At 44.5% G+C, this 21,427-nt stretch overlaps 1 long non-coding RNA gene across 1 annotated transcript in view; it reads right to left on the bottom strand.

Moving 5' to 3' along the window:
* The window catches only part of LOC143694828 (uncharacterized), a 91,519-nt gene that overhangs the window by 30,714 nt on the left and 39,378 nt on the right, over positions 1–21,427 (bottom strand). The window contains exon 7 of the long non-coding RNA XR_013183545.1: positions 15,992–16,124. This is a non-coding gene — a long non-coding RNA (uncharacterized LOC143694828). The remainder of the gene's footprint in view (positions 1–15,991; positions 16,125–21,427) is intronic.

Here is a 21,427-nt window from a genome sequence, read left to right as displayed (position 1 = left end):
CTGCTCCTCACACTGGAGAGCAAAGCACCTGAGGCTGCCCACAGGGGGATTTGGATCAGGCATCAAACCACAGAGTCACAGAATCATTTCATTTGGAAAAGACCTTTAAAACCATCGAGTCCAACCATCAACTCAGCACCACCAAACCATGTCCCCATATCATGGGGTTTTTGAACACTTCCAGTGTGACTCCACCACTGCCTCGGGCAGTCTGTTCCAATGCTTTGCAGCCCCTTCCATGAAGGAATTTTCCTAATATCCAATCTAAATTTCCCCTGGCACAACCTGAGGCTGCTTCCTCTTGTTGTGCTGCTTGTTAAATACACCAAAATGAACTCTGAGGAAAAATAAAGAGAGTAATAAAAAGTAAACATTTGGGTTGAATGCACGAGTAATCCATTGTGGCATTTATTGAAACTGCAAGAACATAAGAGAAAAAAGATCATATGTGGGCTAGTAGCAGAGTATTGCATAAAGGCTGACATTTCAGGAAAGAAAGATGCTGAAAGTGAAGAAAAGTCTGTCTCTCCAGAGGAAAATACTCACTCTGTGTTATTTCTGATACCATTGTCTGCTTTGGCTTTTAGGAAATGCATTTTCCTATGTTTATGAATTTTAGAGTTTTGCAGCATTTAAGCGTACAGAGAAGCATCTTCAAGTCCTGATCCCTAAAAGCATAATTATTCTCTTGACTGAACAACTTGAATGATTGTTACTGAGCTTCTAAAATCTCCCAGTATCTCACCCATGGACTGTTGAAGGGAAAGTCAGCAGGTTCACAGTGGCTCATATCCAAACACCTCTTCCTTCACTGACACCCCCTCTCATGGCCCACACCCCTCCTCTTCTTCCCACCCACCACAATTTTCCTCTTGTCCTCAGCAAAACACATTGCTACGCACTCTCCCTGGATGCGAAGGAAAATTGGCTTTTTTGGTTGGGTTTTTTTAAACACCCTTATCAAAGACAGAGCAACACAATTCCAGTGGCTGCTTGACATTAGTTAATCCCATCATCTAATTAGACTCAACTGTAATATGAAAGAACAGAGTTTATTCATTAATCTTCCCACTCCCTAGACCAGCAAAATATCTGAAATCAATACCAATGGTGAAAAGCTTTGTGTGGAATACTAAAAATATCAAGGTATGCCAATATTTTTGGATCAACCTGTACAAATTAGAGCCAAAATAGTTGACTGTGCCCTATATTCATGTGTGACCAGGCAGCTGATTCTTAATAAAGCAAAAGATTTCTACTTCTACATCATTAAAATGCAGATGTTAAATAGCAGACAGCGGGATCTTTGGCAGAGTCCTTGTTATAGCTTTTTTTTTAACATTCATCTCATGGTTTATGCAAATAGCCAGGCACACACACATGTCATTCCAAAAGCTTGTTTTAAGTGTAGGTGTGTTTGGGCTGGGTTAGATTCAGCAGATCAAAATTAAGAAAAACAACTCCAGTGATATTCCTCACAGGAGCACCGAACAGGAATGGGCACAGAACATATCAAAGGCAGAAAGAAAGATCCTGCAATTAAACTTTTAACCACAAAAACAGAAAGAAGGATCCTGGAATCATACTTTTAACCAAAAAGACAGAAAAAAAGAACCTCATGTTGTCATCTTATTGCAAAGCTCCCCTACCTTCTGGGTGAGTTCTCATGGGCACCTCCTCACAGCACTGACTCCTTCCTCTTCTCAGCACAACCAACAAAGTCCATCTCTGCCCTCACCCAGCTAACCCACTCTTTTGTAGCACTTTTCTTCTTATTGGACACAGCTGTGGCCTATTAAGGGCAGGCCTGTTCCTAATCTCTGGTGATTAGTACAGCTGCAACTCCTCAGGGGTGAGATTACTTCTGCACTATCTTTATTTTCTTACATTCTATCCCCCCATATCCTGGAATTATACTTTTAACCACAAAACCAGAAAGTCCTAAACCAGGTATGCTGGGGAGACAATGGGATTTCTACCTTCCTCTCAGGAACAGAATCAGCTGAGCAGATCTGGCATGGAGATGACTCAGAAAAGCTCTTGGTGGTTTTCTGCTCTTCTACAACTGCACAAATGTCTTCATCAAAAGGGGTGTGAAGGAGCAGTGCTTGCAAGACAAGCAGCCTGACAGGGATCTGAGCTTCCAGGATCCATAGCAACACAGAAGGTTTTGTTTTGTTTTGTTTTCTATAGTTTCCTTTTCATTCCTCAGAGTTTTCTACCTCTACAGGACAGCGTCTCACAGCTCAGTATAAAAATTATACAAGACCAAAGGCGTTTCACGAGGCTCTGTGTTTTTGTGACAGGGCCTCTGTCGTTCTGGTTTCCAAAGATACAGCCAGTTTTCAGAGGAGTACTTGGAAGAAAGGCACTTTTTGCTAATATAATTTCATGACAAAGATGCCGTCTCATGTTTATACATTAAATCAAGAAAACGACAGCTACATATGGCATCCAAGAGAACTGAACAAATTAAATTTCTTGTTTTGACATATTTTTGGTGTGGAAAGAAGGAACCAGTATCTTCACAGGAAACAATCTAAAGAGCTACCCACCACTAAGAACTCAATCCTATTATCTTTGCATTCCCTGTGTCTCCTTTTGAAGCTTCCATTCACCTTTGAAATTCCTATATCAAAACAAAGTTTTTCTCTTAAAAGACCTCCAATTATTCTGAAACTTAGTTAAGAGAATCAGCCTCTCCTTCCATCAGCCCAGCACAGAGTACAGTGCAATACAGAGGCACAGCAGGAGTTTAAGGGTTGCTGGAACAAAATTACTGTTCTAATGATGATTACTTTGCTGTTATGTCTGTTACAAAAGGAGAATTTGGAGAGGGTGTTGATCCTTGAAATTTGTTCTTTCATTGTTAGCAGAGGCACCACAAAAATTTCTGCGTATGGGGTCATTTTTCACTGTTACTCATAAACAAAATTCATGTCTGAGTTAAATGTACAAGAAAAAAAGGCAGCTAGGAACCTCAGTATGCCATGATGTCTGAGAGGGCAGAAAGATGTGGATATTCAGGATCAAGTGCTTCTCAAAACTCTCACCTTCAAAACAAAAACAACCTCAAACTACTGCTCTAAGACTTCAAGTATTGGAGCTAAATTAAAAGCAAAAATGTGGAGTGCTGTGCCTTGTCACAAAGCAGTAACAAACAGCTCGTTTACACCTCCAACCTGTGGGACAGGGCTTCCACCTGCTCTGGCTGCACTCTGCTCCCTCCAGAGCTCCTCTTCTTCCTCCCCTCGAGGCTGTGCTCTGCTCCCCATCACTTTCTGCTGGAGCACTGATGCTCCAAGCTGCATTCCAAGCCTGGCTGCACCCTGTCTCTGGTGGTGGCACTGCCTGCACATTCCCAGATGCTCTCTGCTGTGGCCACCTCGCTGCTGGAAACAATTCCCCTCATACTCAGAGCTTTTGTTTTTAATGCTGGAGGCAGATGGGGTTTGTGCCCCAGCCCAAGGAGAGGTCCCAGGTGGGAATTCCCATTGCCACACGTGGTGACCCCAGTGCCTGGAGCTGACCCAGCAGGGAACCCCCAGCTAAAGCATTTTGGCCCAGCAGGAGCAGCTGAACATTCCCTCTGAGTCTGCTGTGCAGCTCCCTGCCCTAGGGGATGTCACATCCCATGGCTTTGACAGGTCAGATGCAAAGAGGGAAGGCCCTGCTCTCTCAGAAACATCTGGGCCTGCACAAATAGAAAAAAGGAGCCACCACAAAAGGACAAAACCAGTTCCAGCTAAAGGGCCAGGGATTCTGTGTGGATCACGACCTGCATTTAACCTGGGGCTGACCAAGCAGCTTTTTGTCTGTTTGTCTGGATGTCTGTCCAGTTGGGAGGGAAATCTCCTTTTCTCCTTCACCCAGAAAAGGTGTCTTAGACCATCATTCATTAACTTAATATGGAAACAACTCCTCTAAGATGGGGTGGGGATGCAATAAGTAGGTAGATGACCAACCCTAGCCAGAACAGGAGATTTATTATGGCTAAAAGGGCTGGACCATCCCTGGGTTTGACACTGCTGGACCATCCCTGGGTTTGGCACTGCTGGAAGTGCTGGTGCTGGGCCAGGATCTGATCTCCAGGGCACGGGGAAACAATGGGCATACTGAGACCAGCACAGTCTCACTGGGAGCTGGGAAGGACCACACTCTCCCACCTAAACCTTCAGGATGAGATTTCAGGCTGTTTTCCCACGTTGCCTGGGCTCCTGGTCTCACACATGTCTGAGAAAGGCCATGGGACCGTTCTCAGGGGATGCAAACAAGGTGGCTGCTACTCCAGAGCCCCTGGAGGTGTTGCCTCTGCCCTGAAGTGCTCTTTTATTCCTGCCACAGCATCCAGATGGCCCCTATGGCATTGCAGGAGGGTGGCACTCACCTTGCAGCACCTGCAGGCTGCTGATGTCCCCAGGCAGGGTGTGAGGAAAGAGGAAGGCACTGGTGTTACCTGTTGACAGAAAGCAGACTGTGCTTCTGCCCTGAGCAGGGAAAGGTGTGGGATAGGCCCAGGCACACCCCAACAGGGCTGCAGGAGAGGCTGGGGAGAGGGAGAGGCTGCAGCCAAGCCTGCCATGGGCAGTGGGAGCAGGCAGGAGCTCCCCTGGGCTCAAACACAAAGCAGGACCCGGGACTTTGGAGGGGTTCCAGTCTGACCTGGAGGAAGAGGAGGAGGAAGGGCACTCCCTCAGCAGTGAGCTGCTGATTAATTAGAGGAGACAAGTGCCAGCCCTGCTGCTGTAATGAGGAGAGGCATCTTGGAGCACTTTGCTCACACACTTGACACTTGCCATGGTTCTTCACCTGACAGGCCACAGGCTCTCTCCCTTCTGCAGAGCAAACATCAATACAGATTAACACCTCCCAAAGCTGCCAGGCACCAGAACCAGATACAGTGTCCTCCCTCTTGACCTCTGTGAGAAACAAGCTTCTAAAACATCCTATCCTGGTGAATTTTAAGAGGAGATAGAAATTAAAGCTATAAATACAGCTGCTAAGTACAAACACAAAAAGGGAAAGTGTGAAAAACCTTAATGCTGATATAATTTAAGGCAAAAATGAAGATCAGGATGACAGGAAGGAAATATTTAAAAACAGAGAAGGGTGGAAAGGGCAACTGTTGAATCCTGAAGTATAAAACATAAGGATTTTTCAAACAATCTTAATATAAAGAAAATTTTCCAGATTAAAGTGGAAGCTCTTGCCTGTAGAACCATGTGTCTACAGTCAGATACTTTGAGAATTATTTTTTTCCCTGAAACTAAAAGATCAAAAGATAATTAATACTCTATTGTGGAAGACAGAAGGTACACTTCAAAAACAACCTCTTCTCCTTGCCTCCATCAGCTGCCTTCCTGGAGTGCTCCATTTGCCTTTAAGTGGACTCTTAGAGAATCCTATTGAAGACTTAAGAGCTCTCAGTAGCACTTTCTCATCTTCTTACCCTGCTGCCTGCTTTAGGCATCTGCAGCAGTCACATGCTTGAACTCAAATGTCATCTCTGTCATCTCCCTGCTCCTCCTCCTCCTCTGCACTCCTGGCTCCTCCCAGCACAGCACTCGGAATGCTGGGATTTACCACCCAAAGTGGCAGAGGCTTTTCTTCTTTTTAATTCTACACAACAAACAAATCAGCCAAGACCTTCTCACTCCTTCCAGCCACTTCTTTCCCTCCCCACTGTTGTGCTCACAAAGAGCAGGGAAGGGAAATATTGAGTTGGGGAGGTAAGGCAGGGACAGGATGAGTGGGAGAAAAGCACCAGGTAAATTTTACCTTGGTGAAGTGACAGGGCCAGAAGCAAGTTTAGGAAAGAGGTCCTGGACTCATCCTTACTGATCCTGGACCATCCCTACTGCTCCTGTGCCATCCCTACTGCTCCTGGACTCATCCTTACTAATCCTGGACTCATCCTTACTGATCCTGGACCATCCCTACTGCTCCTGGGCCATCCCTACTGCTCCTGTGCCATCCCAACTGCTCCTGGACTCATCCTTACTGATCCTGGACCATCCTTACTGATCCTGTGCCATCCCTACTGCTCCTGGATCATCCCTACTGCTCCTGGGCCATCCCTACTGCTCCTGTGCCATCCCTACTGCTCCTGGACCATCCCTACTGCTCCTGGGCCATCCCTACTGCTCCTGGATCATCCCTACTGCTCCTGGATCATCCCTACTGATCCTGTGCCATCCCTACTGCTCCAGTGCCATCCCTACTGCTCCTGGAGCTTCCCTACTGCTCCTGGGCCATCCCTACTGCTCCTGGATCATCCCTACTGCTCCTGGATCATCCCTACTGATCCTGTGCCATCCCTACTGCTCCCTGTGCCATCCCTACTGCTCCTGGGCCATCCCTACTGCTCCTGTGCCATCCCTACTGCTCCAGTGCCATCCCTACTGCTCCTGGACCATCCCTACTGCTCCTGGGCCATCCCTACTGCTCCTGGATCATCCCTACTGCTCCTGGATCATCCCTACTGATCCTGTGCCATCCCTACTGCTCCCTGTGCCATCCCTACTGCTCCAGTGCCATCCCTACTGCTCCTGTGCCATCCCTACTGCTCCCTGTGCCATCCCTACTGCTCCCTGAACTCATCCCTACTGCTCCTGTGCCATCCCTACTGCTCCAGTGCCATCCCTACTGCTCCTGGACCATCCCTACTGCTCCTGTGCCATCCCTACTGCCCCTGGACCATCCCTTCTGCTTCAGGACTCAGCCCTGCAGAAGGGAGCAGCCATTCCAGAGGTTCTGTATTTCCCCAGTCTGTTTAAATGATATTTATGACTTTGGCCTAAAAGGAACCATTCCATTTCCTAATCCCTGGCTGCAGAAATAGCCACAGGTGCTGAGGGCAGGGCTGGGCTCTGTGAAGCTCAGCTGAGGAGAAGGGCACACAATTCTTTCAGCCATTGACTGTTCCACTTTCAGCACTGATTGGCTGTTAATCTTAAAAGCAATTCATCTTTCTCATGCTTATTGATTAACAAAATATAGAGTCCCTGACAGCAACATTGATGCTGACCTTGGGAATTGTTTTGTGCTTGCCAGGAAGGCAAGATAAGCCCCACTCCCTACAGCTGTCCTGCCAGGAAGCCTCTCTTGACTGCCATGCCTCAAGGTTTTGATTTGGAAGAATTTGTGTGGCTGGCACAGCACAGCCAGGGCAGTTACAGCCCCTTGCTCTATTTCCAGGTGAGTATTCCTGGGTACCACCTTGAAATAAATGGAGTTGCCTGCTGTGTCAGAGATGTTTATCTCTAAGGAATGCTGCATTTATTGGAAAAGCTGAGTGAAAAGAGCTCTCATGAATCTGAGAGTGGAGATTAGGCTTGTTGCCTTTAGATTAAACCTCTCCTAATTAACCTTCCAATTAACCTCACATCACTCCTTTGAACAAGACCATAAATACAAATGTTGCTACATCCCCTTTTATCAGAGAAGAGTGTTTGCTAGATGGAATAATGATAGATGGCCATAATCTACAGAGAATTATATTAGCAAGAGTTTCAAGCTCTGCTCTGAGTCCCCAGGAGGAGCAGAGAGGGCACAGCTGCTCTGACAAGAACAAAACGCAAAGCACAAAATTTTCTCCTCAAAGTTTTGCAAAGTGAACTCTGACATGCAGAATCACTTGAAAATACTGGCCACATTTGCCAGGTTTAAGGAAAACCTGAGCTGAAAAACTGTGCTATGGAGAAATTAAGGAAACCAAACAAAACCTAACCAACCCAGTATCCATCAGACAGGAATCAATGAATCTGCAACAACAAGGCAATGCTCCAAAGGAAATCATCCTCTCCTCCATGTGAGGAGGAGCAGTTCTGCTCCAGGGGACACTTTTTTAAGTGATTCCCAATATGCTGAAACATCCTTTTCTCCTGATCCTTACCCAGAACAGCCCCTACCTTTTTGTCTCAAAGACTCTTTTTTCCCTGTGTTAAAAGTTCTCTCTGTCAGAGACAATGTTCTGCTGAATGTGCAGGTGGTAAGAATCGATATTGCTTAAAAACTGGAAATAACTCCATGTGAACTTTCTGTCTATGAAATTTAACCTTTTCAGTACCAGTTTTCCTTTCCTCACTGTTTGGGCTGGGTATCAGTGCCTTTGTATTGAAAAGATTTCACTGTTACCTCCCCTTGCTGAGCAGGTTTCCTGTTGTGGATTCTTTTGCTCCTTTTCTGCCAAGATTGGGATTAAATCATGAGATGGTCTTTCTTGTTGGGACTCAGATGTTTGTTAGCTCTGTCCTATGTTACAGTCTCACAAACTGTGAGTTCTACACCACTTCACTATAACAAACTAAAAATGGAGCCCCATCTCTTTCTCTCCAAGGCCTTTTAAGGATAAACTGTCCAATTAAGAAATAACACCTAAATTATTTTTACTTTTAACCCAACAACCATGGCCTGCAATGTGGACTTTTTAATCCAGTTACACAAAACCACCCAAACCCATGGAGAAGAAGGTGAAGAAGAAGGACCAGCCTCTGCCCTGAAACCTCTATCATGTTTATATACATTACTGTATTCTAAAACCTTTAACTCTAAGTTTCCCACCATGTGATATTACACACTTTTGTTCAAACTCCACACCCACAATCCCAGTTCTGTCATTCCATTTTGGAAGCTTCTGCACAGTCCCAGGTCAAATGCAGTGTTCTCTTGGGGGTCAGGGCCTGTCAGCACAGAAAGTCTGAAATTCTCATCAACCAGAGTTCCAAAATCCTGTGCCCCTGGTTTCCTCTGGGCAGCTCCCATGAGCTCATGGTACCCAGCCAGTGACCAACCTGCAGCCCCATGTCATCCCTGAGGGACAAACAGGGCAGTGACCAGGGTGCCACCCGACCCAAGCAAACCCCAACAGCCTCCAGTGAGCTCCTCCATCCCCTGAGAATTCCCATTCCTCTGCTGGGCCTGAGGGAAACACAGAAAAACTTTCTGTGCCACATTCTTAAGGCAACACCCCCTTGCCAATCTTACTGGCCAAACCAAGAGCCCCTCCCCAGTTCTGGTGCTCTCATCCAAGGCTGTTTGTGTTGTCAGTACCTTTCTCCAGGCTGCAGCAGGACACAGGTCAGGCTCCCTCAGCTCTCCTCTCAGAGAGATCCCTGTGATGCCTTGAGAAGGCTGCCCTAGAGCAGAGGCCAGACAGGGTTAAAGAATAAAGCAGGGATTTATTAAAAGGATCTCCTCCATGGATCCACCTTGGGCAGCACAAGAGCCCAGCCAGGGCTGCACCCAAGGTGAACCAAAATGGGCACAAAATGGACACCTGGTCACAGGGTCTGTCACTGTGATCAGTTCTGCTCCATTTGCATCTTGGAGTTCATTGTCCAATTACAGCTTTAGGTTATGAAATCCCATCCTTCCTATTTTTCTCTCTCCAGCCCACACTGTTTGTGCTCTTGGGCCTGGATCATTTGTCCTTGGTCCCCAGCTGGAGCAGGAATTGTTTTGTCTCCCTGCTCTGTGCACAGAGCTCACCATCCCTCAGTGTGAAGCTCAGACCCACACACTAAAGCAGCACAGAATCTGAAAAATATAAAAGCTCAAACCTGAGGCATCATCTGCACTCTCAGGTACAAATTCCTCCTTCTTCCTCCCCACACTGCCCTCCCAGTTTCATTTCCAGCCCTCCCTTAGGTTCCAATGAGTTGGGAAGTGCCCATTTCATTTAAATCCTACTAACCAATGTGTCCTTTATGTCACAGCAGCCTTTTCCCAACAGATTTAAGTTTGCATTAGCTTTTTGAACATGTATTTGTACACACATGTTTGACTCCTCTCCCAGGACTAGAACTGCCAAACTCATACCAAGAGAAATATCTCATTAAAATGCATCTCTGCTCACTTCTCTCCAGCAAAAGGAGCCAGCAGTGCACATAAGTCTGGAGAAGAATTTAAACATCACTCAAGTTCCAGGGAAAGGTAACAATTTTTAATTCTCACACTGATTTTTTGGGCAGCATTCTGGCAACACTTTATTTTCCCACACAATAATTCAAAATGTCTGAGTGTTTTTTTCTTGCTTTTCCCTAGCCTACAGTGCAAGCCAGGAATGTTGTATCCTGAAGAAAAGAGTGATGCTAGGATACATTACTGTGCTACCACAGCAGCTTACCAAGAACATGCACCTGAACCTGCCTGTGCACAGAAATAACCACCCTCACACAGGCACTGGGCAGTGTGAACACACAGCTAAAGCTGGGAATGGAAAAAAAAAGCTGAGAAAGAAAGAAGAGGAACAAAACATCCTTTTCACCAAGGAATATGATCTCCTTTTTTGTTTGTTTTAGAAAGAAGTTCTCTGCCCTGCAGCAGCCCCAGGTTCTTTGGTAAATTTGTGTCTCTGGACAGAATTTGGAGCAACAGGGCCACGTTTAACAAAAACAGAACCATTAAAACTGGCAGAACAGGTGGAAAATCAGGCTTTTCAAAGAACACATGTGGCTCACTGGACAAAAGCAGCTACACAGGGAGCTAAAACAGTGGAGAAAAGAAAGAACACCTGCAGTTAAAGGAGCTTCCTTAGAGCCCAGGGCAAACAGAGGGTGGAAAAGCTGCTCTCCAGCCCATGGGAGCTGCTGGAACAGGGATTCACATGGAAATCCAGGCTAGGACTTCTCAGAGTGCCTGCAAATATTAATGTTTGCTCTTTCAACTTCTGACACTTAAATAAACAGCCAGAAGTAAAAGAAAGTTTGTGTACATTCTGGAATGTTTTGCAAAAGAGCTGCCAAGATGAAAACAAGCACTCTGTCAGTCTGACCCTGTCAGAGCATCAAGCAGAAGGGTTGAAGGTTCTCAGAACAGAGGTAAATGCAGTGCTTTCAGCCAAAGGAAAAAATAAATCTATTTGTTGTATATATTTATTTAGCCAGCTTTCCATGGAGGAAGGTTTTTGTCATGCATTTGCATTTAGTTAACTTGGGGTATTTAAAAAATTTCCAAATGCAAATACAGAAGGAAAAATGAGTTTCCAGTAGGAGAGAGGTCCTGCAGGATGCCATTGTAACCAACTTCTGAATTCTGTGTTTTCTAAAGAACAGAAACTAAGCTCTGGCTTTCTCAGAATCACAGATTGTCACAGAATCCCGGGATGGTTTGGGTGGGGAGGGACATCAAAGCCCATGCAGTGCCACCCCTGCCAGGGGCAGGGACACCTTCCACTGTCCCAGGCTGCTCCAAGCCCTGTCCAGCCTGGCTGTGGACACTTGCAGGGATCCAGGGGCAGCCCCAGTGGCATTCCTAAAAGAAGTTTCTCCATTATTTAGCTCTGCAGTCTCATGATGCCCTTCTGGCTGTAGACAAACACATTCACCCACTCTGGGGGTGACTGTAAAAATCCTCCCCTCCTTCCACTGCTTCAGCAGAGGCCTTATCTCAATCTTGGAAATCCTCTTACAAGGCCATTGTCTGGCTTGAATTCTTTCACTCTTCCTTACCAGGGCTATTTTTGCATTTCTCTATAGGTTCTCTAATCTGAGCCTGCCTTTTGAGCTCAAGTTTCATCTCATTGCTTCTCCAGGAGTGTTCTGCTTGTGCTGAACAGATAAATGATGGCCACAGATAGCTACTTACCCAGACCATGTCAGCAAAACTCTGACTGCAAATGCAAAGCACTGCAGGCAAATTTGGATTGGATTAAGGACAGGCAGACACAGTTTTCATCCAGTTATGCATTATTTTATGGCTGCTCATTATCTGGACTTATTTCTGCTTAATGCCTATGGAGAATGAGATCACAAAGCCAGTCCTCTTATAAACAAACCTCCTGTGCTCAAGAACAAACAGAAATTAAATAGGGGGGGGGGGGGTTATCTTTTTTTGTAAAGGATAACTGCAATATGTATTGTAAACATATACAGAACAGCCAATGTGATATTCAGGAGTAAAAGCAAAGGGATTTGCCTCCACTTCCAACAGATAAGAACAATTCTATCTTTGTTTCCTGCACAGAGCAAAAGGAAAGACAGAAAGTGGTCAGCATTTTCTGGGCTGTTAGTTCCACACTGCCATACTGTCCAGTCCTCAGACCATGGAATTATTTAATACTTTAAACATTTAATGGTTTCAGCTGCTTCTGAAGGAAGATTTTCTCTAAGATTAAATTGCCACTAAAAATTTTTTACAGACCCCCACCACCTTCCCAATAAAAAAAGTACAGTGAGATTACACTGAATATATAATATATAAGGAAGGTTGTCTCTTCTTAAACTTCCAGTTGAACACCTCTTAAGTTCTTTTTTTTAGGAACTTTTTAAGTTCCTTTTAAGTTCTTTTCATTGACTCCCATGTCTTTCTTACTCTAAGACCAAATTTCATTCAAGAATGAAATATTCCTTTGTATCCTCACCTCAGCAAGTTAGCAGAGCTTCCAAAAGACTCATAAGACCAGACAACCTTCCTTTATATATTAAATATTCAGTGTAACCTAGCTTTGGGTACGAGAGCAGGACCTGTGTTACTGGAGAGGTGGTGGTCTCTCTTTCACAAATCCCAGGTGCACATGTACCTGCAAGCTTCCCCACCCTGCCAGCTCTGGGCATTTCTCACTTTTGTTTCACCAGCAGGAGGACTTTCTGTCAGGAAATGCTGGGAGAGAGAAGAAAAGAAATGATGGAAAGCATCCCCAGCCTGGTTGAGCAGAGAAGGCTTGGAGGAGTGGGTGTGAGCTTGGCTTTGCCTCCTGGTGCATCCTGAGCCCCAGAGACAGGAGAGCTCCAGCCAGGAAAGGAAGGGCTGAAATGAGGAGTGGAGGAGCATCCACAGCCCTGCAGACAATGGGATTGTCTCCTACCAAGGAAATTCTTGGAGGAGAAAAAGGGGGAGTTGGGTACTTTGTTATGAATCCCAAAGAATCAGGGAATGATGGAATATCCTGAGCTGGGAGGGACCCACAAGGATCATGGATCCAGCTCCTGTCCCTGCCCAGACACCCAACAATCCCACCCTGGGCATCCCTGGGAATGTTATCCAAGCTCTCCTGGAGCTCTGGCAGCCTCAGGGCTGTGCCCATTCCCTGGGCAGCCTGGGCAGTGCCAGCACCCTCTGGGGGAAGAACCTTGCCCTGAAATCCAACCCAAACCTCTCCTGATGCAGCTCCAGCCATTCCCTCAGGTCCTAGAGATTTTCACACCTTCTCAGTTTGAAATACAACCCATTTACACTGGAAAATACATTCTACATGGAGGAGGAAAACTGTCAAAACAAACAAAAAACATGTTATAGACACAGATATTTATAAAATGGACCAAAATATTTGGATCTCCTGCACCCTGTTACTTTCTTCCCTCATCCCTTTCTCCTCCTCTGTCAAGCTTAATTATTCTCAAATATCTACAGCAGACTCAGAGGTTTTTCTGTTTCTTCTGTGAGTCTTCCAGCACAGGGGTTTTGCCTTCCACTGTTTTTTATCTTCCTACCATAATTTGAGCTATAGGAAAACAGAAATAAAACTCAAACTGAGCCAGGGGTTCTCAGCATGAGGGACCACCCAGGTCAGTCCACTCGATAGCACTGTCAGATGTTCCTTCATCACCAGAGCAAGAATTAAATAACAAATTCAAGTAAGGAGAAGATTTGAGGGATAACTTGGAATAAACAGCCTTGAGAATAACTTTGGCTTATTATTTTGTGGAAATACATCCCATAATACTCCAAACTGTCCCATTCTCCTGCATTAACACTTCACTGTTATTGCTCTTGTGTATTTTGCTGATGCTGGGCTTTAATTTTCAGGTGTGATGAGCATCTACCACACAAACATAATCCAAGAGCCTGTCTGGACACTCAGGCAATCTGATCACCAGGACATACACAGATCTATTAATATTTCATCCTGACATGTATTTTTAATCAAAAGATCCTAAAGTCCAGTTAAATCTCCAGTTTATATATTCCAGTCCTTAGATGTTTCATTAATAGTTTATAGGACACAGACCTTACACACAAATGTCAAGATTGTAATGATTTACATGGATTTCAGGATGATGAGGACACACTAAAATGAACTCTGTATCTTAAAACTCAGTACCAAAGCACCATTCACCATTTTAGAAGGACAGAAATGTAAAAGTTTCCATAAAGAGAAGGCACAGTGACATTTCAATAGTTTGTTTCAATTAGCCCATTGCAGTGTTCACTGTAGTTTCAAATCCAGAACAAAGAAGATGAAAAGTGGAAAAGAAGGTAAAACATTAAGGATCTCTGTGACATGCAGATATTTTAGAGCATCAGTTCCCAGGGTGTCCCAGACAGAGGCCTGGATTTGAGTCCAACAGTGAAAACACAGTTAACCCTTCCTAATGTAGCTCAGCCTTCTTCTCCTGTTGATTCAGACTAAGTATTTGATAATTCAGAGCTCCAGCCTCCAGCACAATTACATCAAACCAAATAAAAGACAATTCCTATGACTGCTGTATTTTTGTTAACAGGAAAAAAAGAAGGTGAAATGGGGCTACTCTGTGTAGAGACAAATCAATTTAAATTCTAAGAGGGAAGGAAGAGAGGATTCCAGAGTGAAAAACTAAATGCTGATGACAGGATGGTTGATAAAAATTAAGAGAGATTATTGATTTGATGGTTTTTTATCTTTTAGTTAGGGGGGTTTTCACTCTTTCAATGAAGAAATTTTGCCTAATATCCAAACTGAGCCTTTTCTGGTGCAACTTGAGATCATTGAGACTACTGGACAGTGCACTGTAAATCATAAGTTTTTACTTACCAGCCATGCATTACTTGCTTGGTAAATAAATGAAATCTTTTGGGATAAAAACCTCCAAAGTATGAACTCTAGCAAGCTGTATTTCTTGGGGCTGCTCAGAGCAGCTGTGCAGCAGCCCCACAGTCAGGGATCAATCCAAATCCAAGCCCAGAATAATCAATTCCAAGCTGAAGTGATTTCTCAAAGCTGGTAGCAAGGCAGGAACAGGCACTGGTGGGGCTGGAGCAGAGACACAGAGATGCTCCAGGGCTGGAGCCAGGCTGGGAGAGCTGGGGGTGCTCACCTGGAGAGGAGAAGGCTCCAGGGAGAGCTCAGAGCCCCTGCCAGGGCCTAAAGGGGCTCCAGGAGAGCTGGAGAGGGACTGGGGACAAGGCATGGAGGGACAGGACACAGGGAATGGCTCCCAGTGCCAGAGGGCAGGGCTGGATGGGACATTGGGAATGAGGAATTGTTCCCTGTGAGGGTGGGCAGGCCCTGGCACAGGGTGCCCAGAGCAGCTGGGGCTGCCCCTGGATCCCTGGCAGTGCCCAAGGCCAGGCTGGAGCAGCCTGGGACAGTGGCAGGAGTCCCTGCTGTGCTTCCCCTCTCTTTCCCAGCTGCTGGGAAGACCCAGTGTTATTACAAAGCATGGTAGTATTGAGTATTGAAAAAGCAAATAGTTGCTGTTATTATTTAAAAGAAAAAATATTTTTCCTTCAGTAATATTTTCTTCTGGGATGGTTGCTCCCTGTAATCCTGAATCTTCACAGCATGTTTTCTTTAAAACAATAGATTAAGTTAATAACCTCTTTAAAATACATAAAAGATACATTTGTATGCCATATGAAAGACAAATATTTGAGTTTCTGCTCTAACTTCTTCAGTATTTCCATTCCCAGGGATGTGCTAAGTGTGCCAGGGGCTACATCTCTCATACTTTGATTCCTCATTCCTAGAAACTCTTTCAAAGGTTGGGGTTTATTAAATTAATTTTTTCCACAAAGAAACACATTATTTGAACATCTGATTACCATTGACTAAGGTTTCTAACAGTACAAACTTCTCTCTTTAGCTCCTGATGACACCTCTGTATTCCACTTTACTCATCACCTCTTCCCCTGCTAAGTTTCCTTCTATTCCAAGAGTGAGTTGACCTTTTCCTATAATGTTTTCTCTTTCTTTTTGAGGTTAGCCTGTTGAGGACACAGCAGGACCCCAACCTCATCTGTTTTTTCCAGCTACAATGCATCACTTGGTTTAATAAAGGATACTTGGTGTTACCTTCTGTGAATCTCATCTTTTCCAAGCCTCTGGACAAAGGCAGTTCCAAGCTCACTTTCAGGATTCCTGACTGCAGCATCCTTCTCTTCCAGTACCCGATGGAATCACTTTATTCATTCTCTCTGGAGGTTTGCTGGTTGAAAAGCCCAAAAAGTTCATTAGCAAATGATCATATTTAGTACCCAAGCTGTATTTTCTACATTTATCTGGCTTGCTGAGCCACGTCTCAAATTTCAGGAAATTTATACAACATATTTAAGAGCAACCACAGCAAATGTTCAGATGTATGTGACTTATAATTACAAGATTTGATGCATGTTTTATACACCCTTGCTGAACACAGGTGTTTTTCTAAGGCTGTTTGCAAAATCCACAAAGTGTGAAGTGATGTTTGCTCCATGCAGGAACTGGGAAGAAATTTCTGCCTCAAAGATTAGTGTCTTATTTTCACAGAGAATTTCTTTTTTGCTGAATATGTGGTGCAGTCACTGCTTTTTAGGCAAAAAAAATATAATATTTGTGATTAAAATACCTAAACCCAGTCCTGCTAAAAATGAGAAACTGGCAACTATGGTGAGCAAAGGTGTTACTTGAAGGATAGGAGTGGACTTTTGGAATGAGCTACCAAACCTTCTTGCTCAAAGCAAACAGCAGAGGTGTCACTCCTCTGGAGTCCAGCTCCTGTTGTGTCTCCAGACCCTTTTGGGCCATTTTCCTGCCATGTGTCAGGGTATGGGGCACAGATCTGCTCTGCCATGAGCAGAGAAATGCTCAGCTCCTTTCCCTCCTGGGAGAGGAATCCATCAAACTCAGGGATCCAGAATCACCTTTCTCACTCCCAGGGGACATTTCAGCATCAGGTGTGATTCCCCTTCCTGCTGCTATTTCCTTGTGTCCTTCACATTAACTAGGGCACAAAAGCTGTGTCCTGTGTTCCCCTGACATGGGGGACAGATGGCCACAGTGACCTCTCAGAGAGGCACCAGATCAGGGCACAATCCCACATTCCCTGCAGCTTGTTCCCTCTGGAGATGCTTTAGCCTTGCCAACAGTTTCCTGCTCCTGCTTGGGCAGCCCCTTCCTGTTCACAGCCTCCTCATTCTGTAACACTGAGCACAGCCTTGCACAAATACACCAAATACAGCTACTGAAGTACAGCACTATCAAAAAGGGGCTTGCAATACATGAAACACAGTTTTACAATACATTTGTGATTAAACTGGCATTTAAACACAGGGAGAAAAAGCAACGAGAAGGAGTCTCACAGCTGGGCATCCTTTCATGAAATTCTGACGATAAGAAAATATTAAAAAAATTTTCTGTCTGGAGGCAGAAGGCAAACAAAAGGTGTTACAGTCTGAAAATGAAGCCAAAACACTTCAACAGTCAGCAATAACTAAGTAAAAAAGGAAGAAGGAAAAAAAAAAAAAAACCAACAACAAAAAAAGAACAAAACAGTTCCCAGAAAGGTATTTAACATAAAAGAGCTGGATTAGCAAGATTTTCCAAACATTTTAGGAGGGGCAGGAAAGGGACCAGATGTTGTTAGCATCCTAGCATGTATTTTATGAGCTAGAACAGTATGTGCAATGTTCTGCAAAGAATACCTGTAATCTACACCCCTTTCCCTCAAATAAATTGTTGTTTAAGGTTCCCTTCTCTTGCAGTACATGACATGGGTGTGAAACATGTGAACACAAATGCAGCCAAAGATGCTTTTAGTGCACTTCACAGCAGCTCAGGCTGGAATGGAAAGCCAGGGTTATGCATCTCATTTTTAGCTGTGCTGGATACATGATTGCCTCCTTGAGTGGCAATCACAAATTATTATCAAAGGGCAACACAAATGGCATTCAGATTTCAGTGCCTGAGCTCATTATGACATTTAGAGCACTTACAGCTTATTGTGAGTTTTGTTGATTGCTGCTTATCCACAGATGACAAATATTACAGAGTACCTCAGACAAGCAGGGCCATTTTCTCCAGTTCTGTCTCCCTGTTTTGTGGGTAATTTGGCTGTTCTGAGCAGCTCTGCAGGGAGGAGGCAGGAGGGACCTGGCAGCCAGCTTGGGTTAGGTGTGACATCTCCCTGTCCAACCCCATGCAGAAGCTGAGGTCAATTCTCATGAAAGCAGACGCTGAATGAAATGTTGAAGACTTTCTAAGGGACTGAAAGCCAAATTTTGTCCCAACTTGGGTCCAGTCAGCCACTTCAAACCCTCTCACCACAAGAGAAGTACCAAGGACAATTCAGCTGAGGTGTGTTTCCCTGTAGGAGCAGAAATCAGAGAGGGAAGGGCTGGAGCTGTGGCCTTGGCAGGGGAATTTGGAACTAGGTCCCTTCCAACCTCAACCATTCCATGATTTCATTTCAGAGAAGCAATTAAATATTCCAAATACCACCTTTAAAAGGCAGAATTTTGAGGACATTATTTCTTTCAGGCTGAAACCAGAAACCTGTCCATACCTTTCCATTTGGAGATTAAACCCCAGTCTGTGCAGGTCAGTGAGCTGGATGTGGGCTGGCACTGCTGAAAGCCACAATCAAATCCCTGCCTGCTGAATAACCATCACTCCAAGGCAAGTCAAACTCTGCAAAGGGCATTCACCAATGACAGAAACAACCCAGTGGTGTCCCAGGAATGGATCTTATCCATGGGACTGGTTTGATTTGAGTCTCAGGCAGTGCTGCTTTGTAAGCAGAAAGGTGAGAGCCTCTTGGTTGGCTTGCTCTGTCACACACACATTTGTGAGGCTGCTGTGAAAAACAAAGTTCACTCTCCTCACCCACATGGCTCAAACATTAAAATGAGCCAGGGAGAAGCTGAGGCAGAGCCAGGGGCTTCCCTGCTGTGGCTGTGTTTGAGCCCCCTGGGTGTGAGCCCACCATGGCAGTGGGTGCCAACAGCTGCCAACCAGAACCCGAGGTCAGATCCTGCCCAAAATGATTTTACTTTCCCAGCAGAGATGAAATAGTGCTGCCCCACAAATCAGCTCTGCCTCAAGCACAGCATCTTGCACTGCAGATAAAGCCAGCTACAGACACTGGCAAAGAGGTGGGAGAGGTGAATTTCCTGACAAACATCACAGGCTACTAAGCTGTGACCCAAAGAAAACTTCAGCAATTAAAGCCACCCTGGCTGGTTTGCACTCTCCTTTCTCTCTTCTGAAATTTCCTTGCTTTTGTTTGCCAGAGGAAACACAGTGGTCTGGGTTTTAAGTTCTTCCTGGAGGTGCTGGTAGTCACAGAGAAAACCTGATTAAAAACTCCTCCCACCATGTTGTTCCTCTATCACACGATGCCATGATTTACATTAATAACAGCAGAGAGCAGAGAAGACCTGCTGAGCCTTTAATAAACTTCCTTTTTCCAATCACTTAAAACATTCTTTAAAGTTGCAACTGAAGTAATACAAAGCCTGCATAACAGTACACTTGACATTTATGAGCTTGGCAATAAATCAGATTTTTGTTTTTACAATGTCTGCTTTTGATTAATTGTAAAAGTTTACTATAAATACTTCCAGACAAACAGTAGAATGGTTAATAAACTGTATTCTGCTTGCTAATACCTTAAGTCATAACGGAGTAAATGCCTTGAACCATATACATTAAATTCAAAGTACTACAAAAAGCCAAATGCTCCCAAGTTTCATTACTGTGTTCATTAGGCAATAATTGTGAGGCAGCCTGAATTTCCTCTGGCCTTGGCATCTATCAATGTAGTGCACAATTCAGTACAGGTTTTAAAATAAAAGCTCCCTCCAATGTTCAAACATAAACAACATGTATAATGCATCTTAAAACCCCCTTATTTTTGATAATAGAACATGATTAAGTTAAAATAGCAAGAGACTGTAATCTTGATTTGAAAGTCTAGGAAGAAAACCCTCATTATTATTATTTTTCAGCATGACACAAGTGAAATGCAGAGAATATAATGATGCCAGAATTCTGCCACAGGAAAGACCTGGCACTGGGCTTTGTGGAATGCAATTTTATCCCTCCAGGAAACTGTCTCACCTGCTCCTCCTGGGTCCTTCCCTGGGAGGGTGCCAGAGCTGAAGGGTAATGCAAATATAATGAACAGCTGCAAATTGAATTATGCTGTTGTAATGCGGCATTATTTGGCGTAAATGATTTGGTTGCAATTAAGAAAGCAGCTCCAGAGCCCACAGCAGGTGGGTGGTGGTGCAGCAGCACCAGGTAAGCTGGGTCTGCTGGCAGGAGAGGGAAGATTCTGCATGCAGAAGCAGCTTTGCTCTCCAGCACAATAAACATAGAAATGCATTATTAAAGGAGTAACTGATATTGCAGACAATCAAAGTAGCCACTGTATAAACACTCCTGAAGTGTTTGTCTGGCTGAGTGCACAGGCCACATCCAGACCTGTGTAGTGTTCAAATCTCATTAGCACCTCACCAAAGAGGTGTGAAATGATAGATGTGCCAGGCTTTGTTTTCTGCCCCAGAGTTCACTGTTCTCCTAATTACTGCCTGCAACTAAAATCAGCATTTTTAGAAGCTCCTTTTGCTTGCAGTTCTGCCGCTTGCAGACAGTCCTGCCACACTCAGCAGTTGAAATAAATCAGATTTTATAACAGTTTGGAGAAGAGCACTCAAAAATCATGCTCTCATGCTCTCAACACTTTCCACTCTCTGGTGGTTTTTGGGTTGCTCTGTAACTCATTTTTACCCCGGGAAAACATTGTTTTGATTGATATGTATTTGCCCTAATTGCTTGTGGATTTGTTACATTTTAAAAGCAGCCACCAACCTCCATATGAGACAGATAAAGTACTGAACAGGAGAAAAATCAGATAATTGCTCATTAAGGTTGAATACAAAACAAATAAAGAAGGCATCTTCCAAAAGTTCTCTTGGTCTGTTCCATCCATGCATGAACACAGAGTGCTGATGCAGTCAAAGCTCTTTAAGATGTAAATGAAATTTCTATAAAGGAGGAACTCAAATTCTTAAAAACTCCATTAAGCCCAGGCCAGGTTGAAGCTACTTGGGGTAGTGGAGGGTACCCAGAGCAGGGGGACTGGAATGAGATGAGCTAAAGATCCCAAAACACCCAAAACACTGGGATTGAGTGTTTCTCTGGACCATGTGCTCTGTCCCCTTATCCCAAGGGCAGTGCAGACACATTATCAGCACAGCAGAAGGCAGCACAGAAAAGTCATGGAGAGCAAATCCTTCAGGTGACATAAAAATCTCCCCAGTCATGGGGGACACCTGGTTGCTATCCACCAAAAGCAATGCAACAGCAAAGAGAGAACACATTTGTCAATGGAGTCCATTCTGTGCAAATTCACCAGGAATAGGAAAAAAATATTTTTAAACTTCCTATTAGTGGACTCAAAGCCTTTATGGTGACTTAAGACAAAGCTGAACACATACCTGAGCCTTGAGAGGTTTTTTGAGCTCTATT

Source organism: Agelaius phoeniceus, chromosome 9 (assembly GCF_051311805.1).
Source record: "Agelaius phoeniceus isolate bAgePho1 chromosome 9, bAgePho1.hap1, whole genome shotgun sequence".
NCBI lineage: Eukaryota > Metazoa > Chordata > Aves > Passeriformes > Icteridae > Agelaius > Agelaius phoeniceus.
This window is presented reverse-complemented; position numbering and strand designations above follow the sequence as displayed.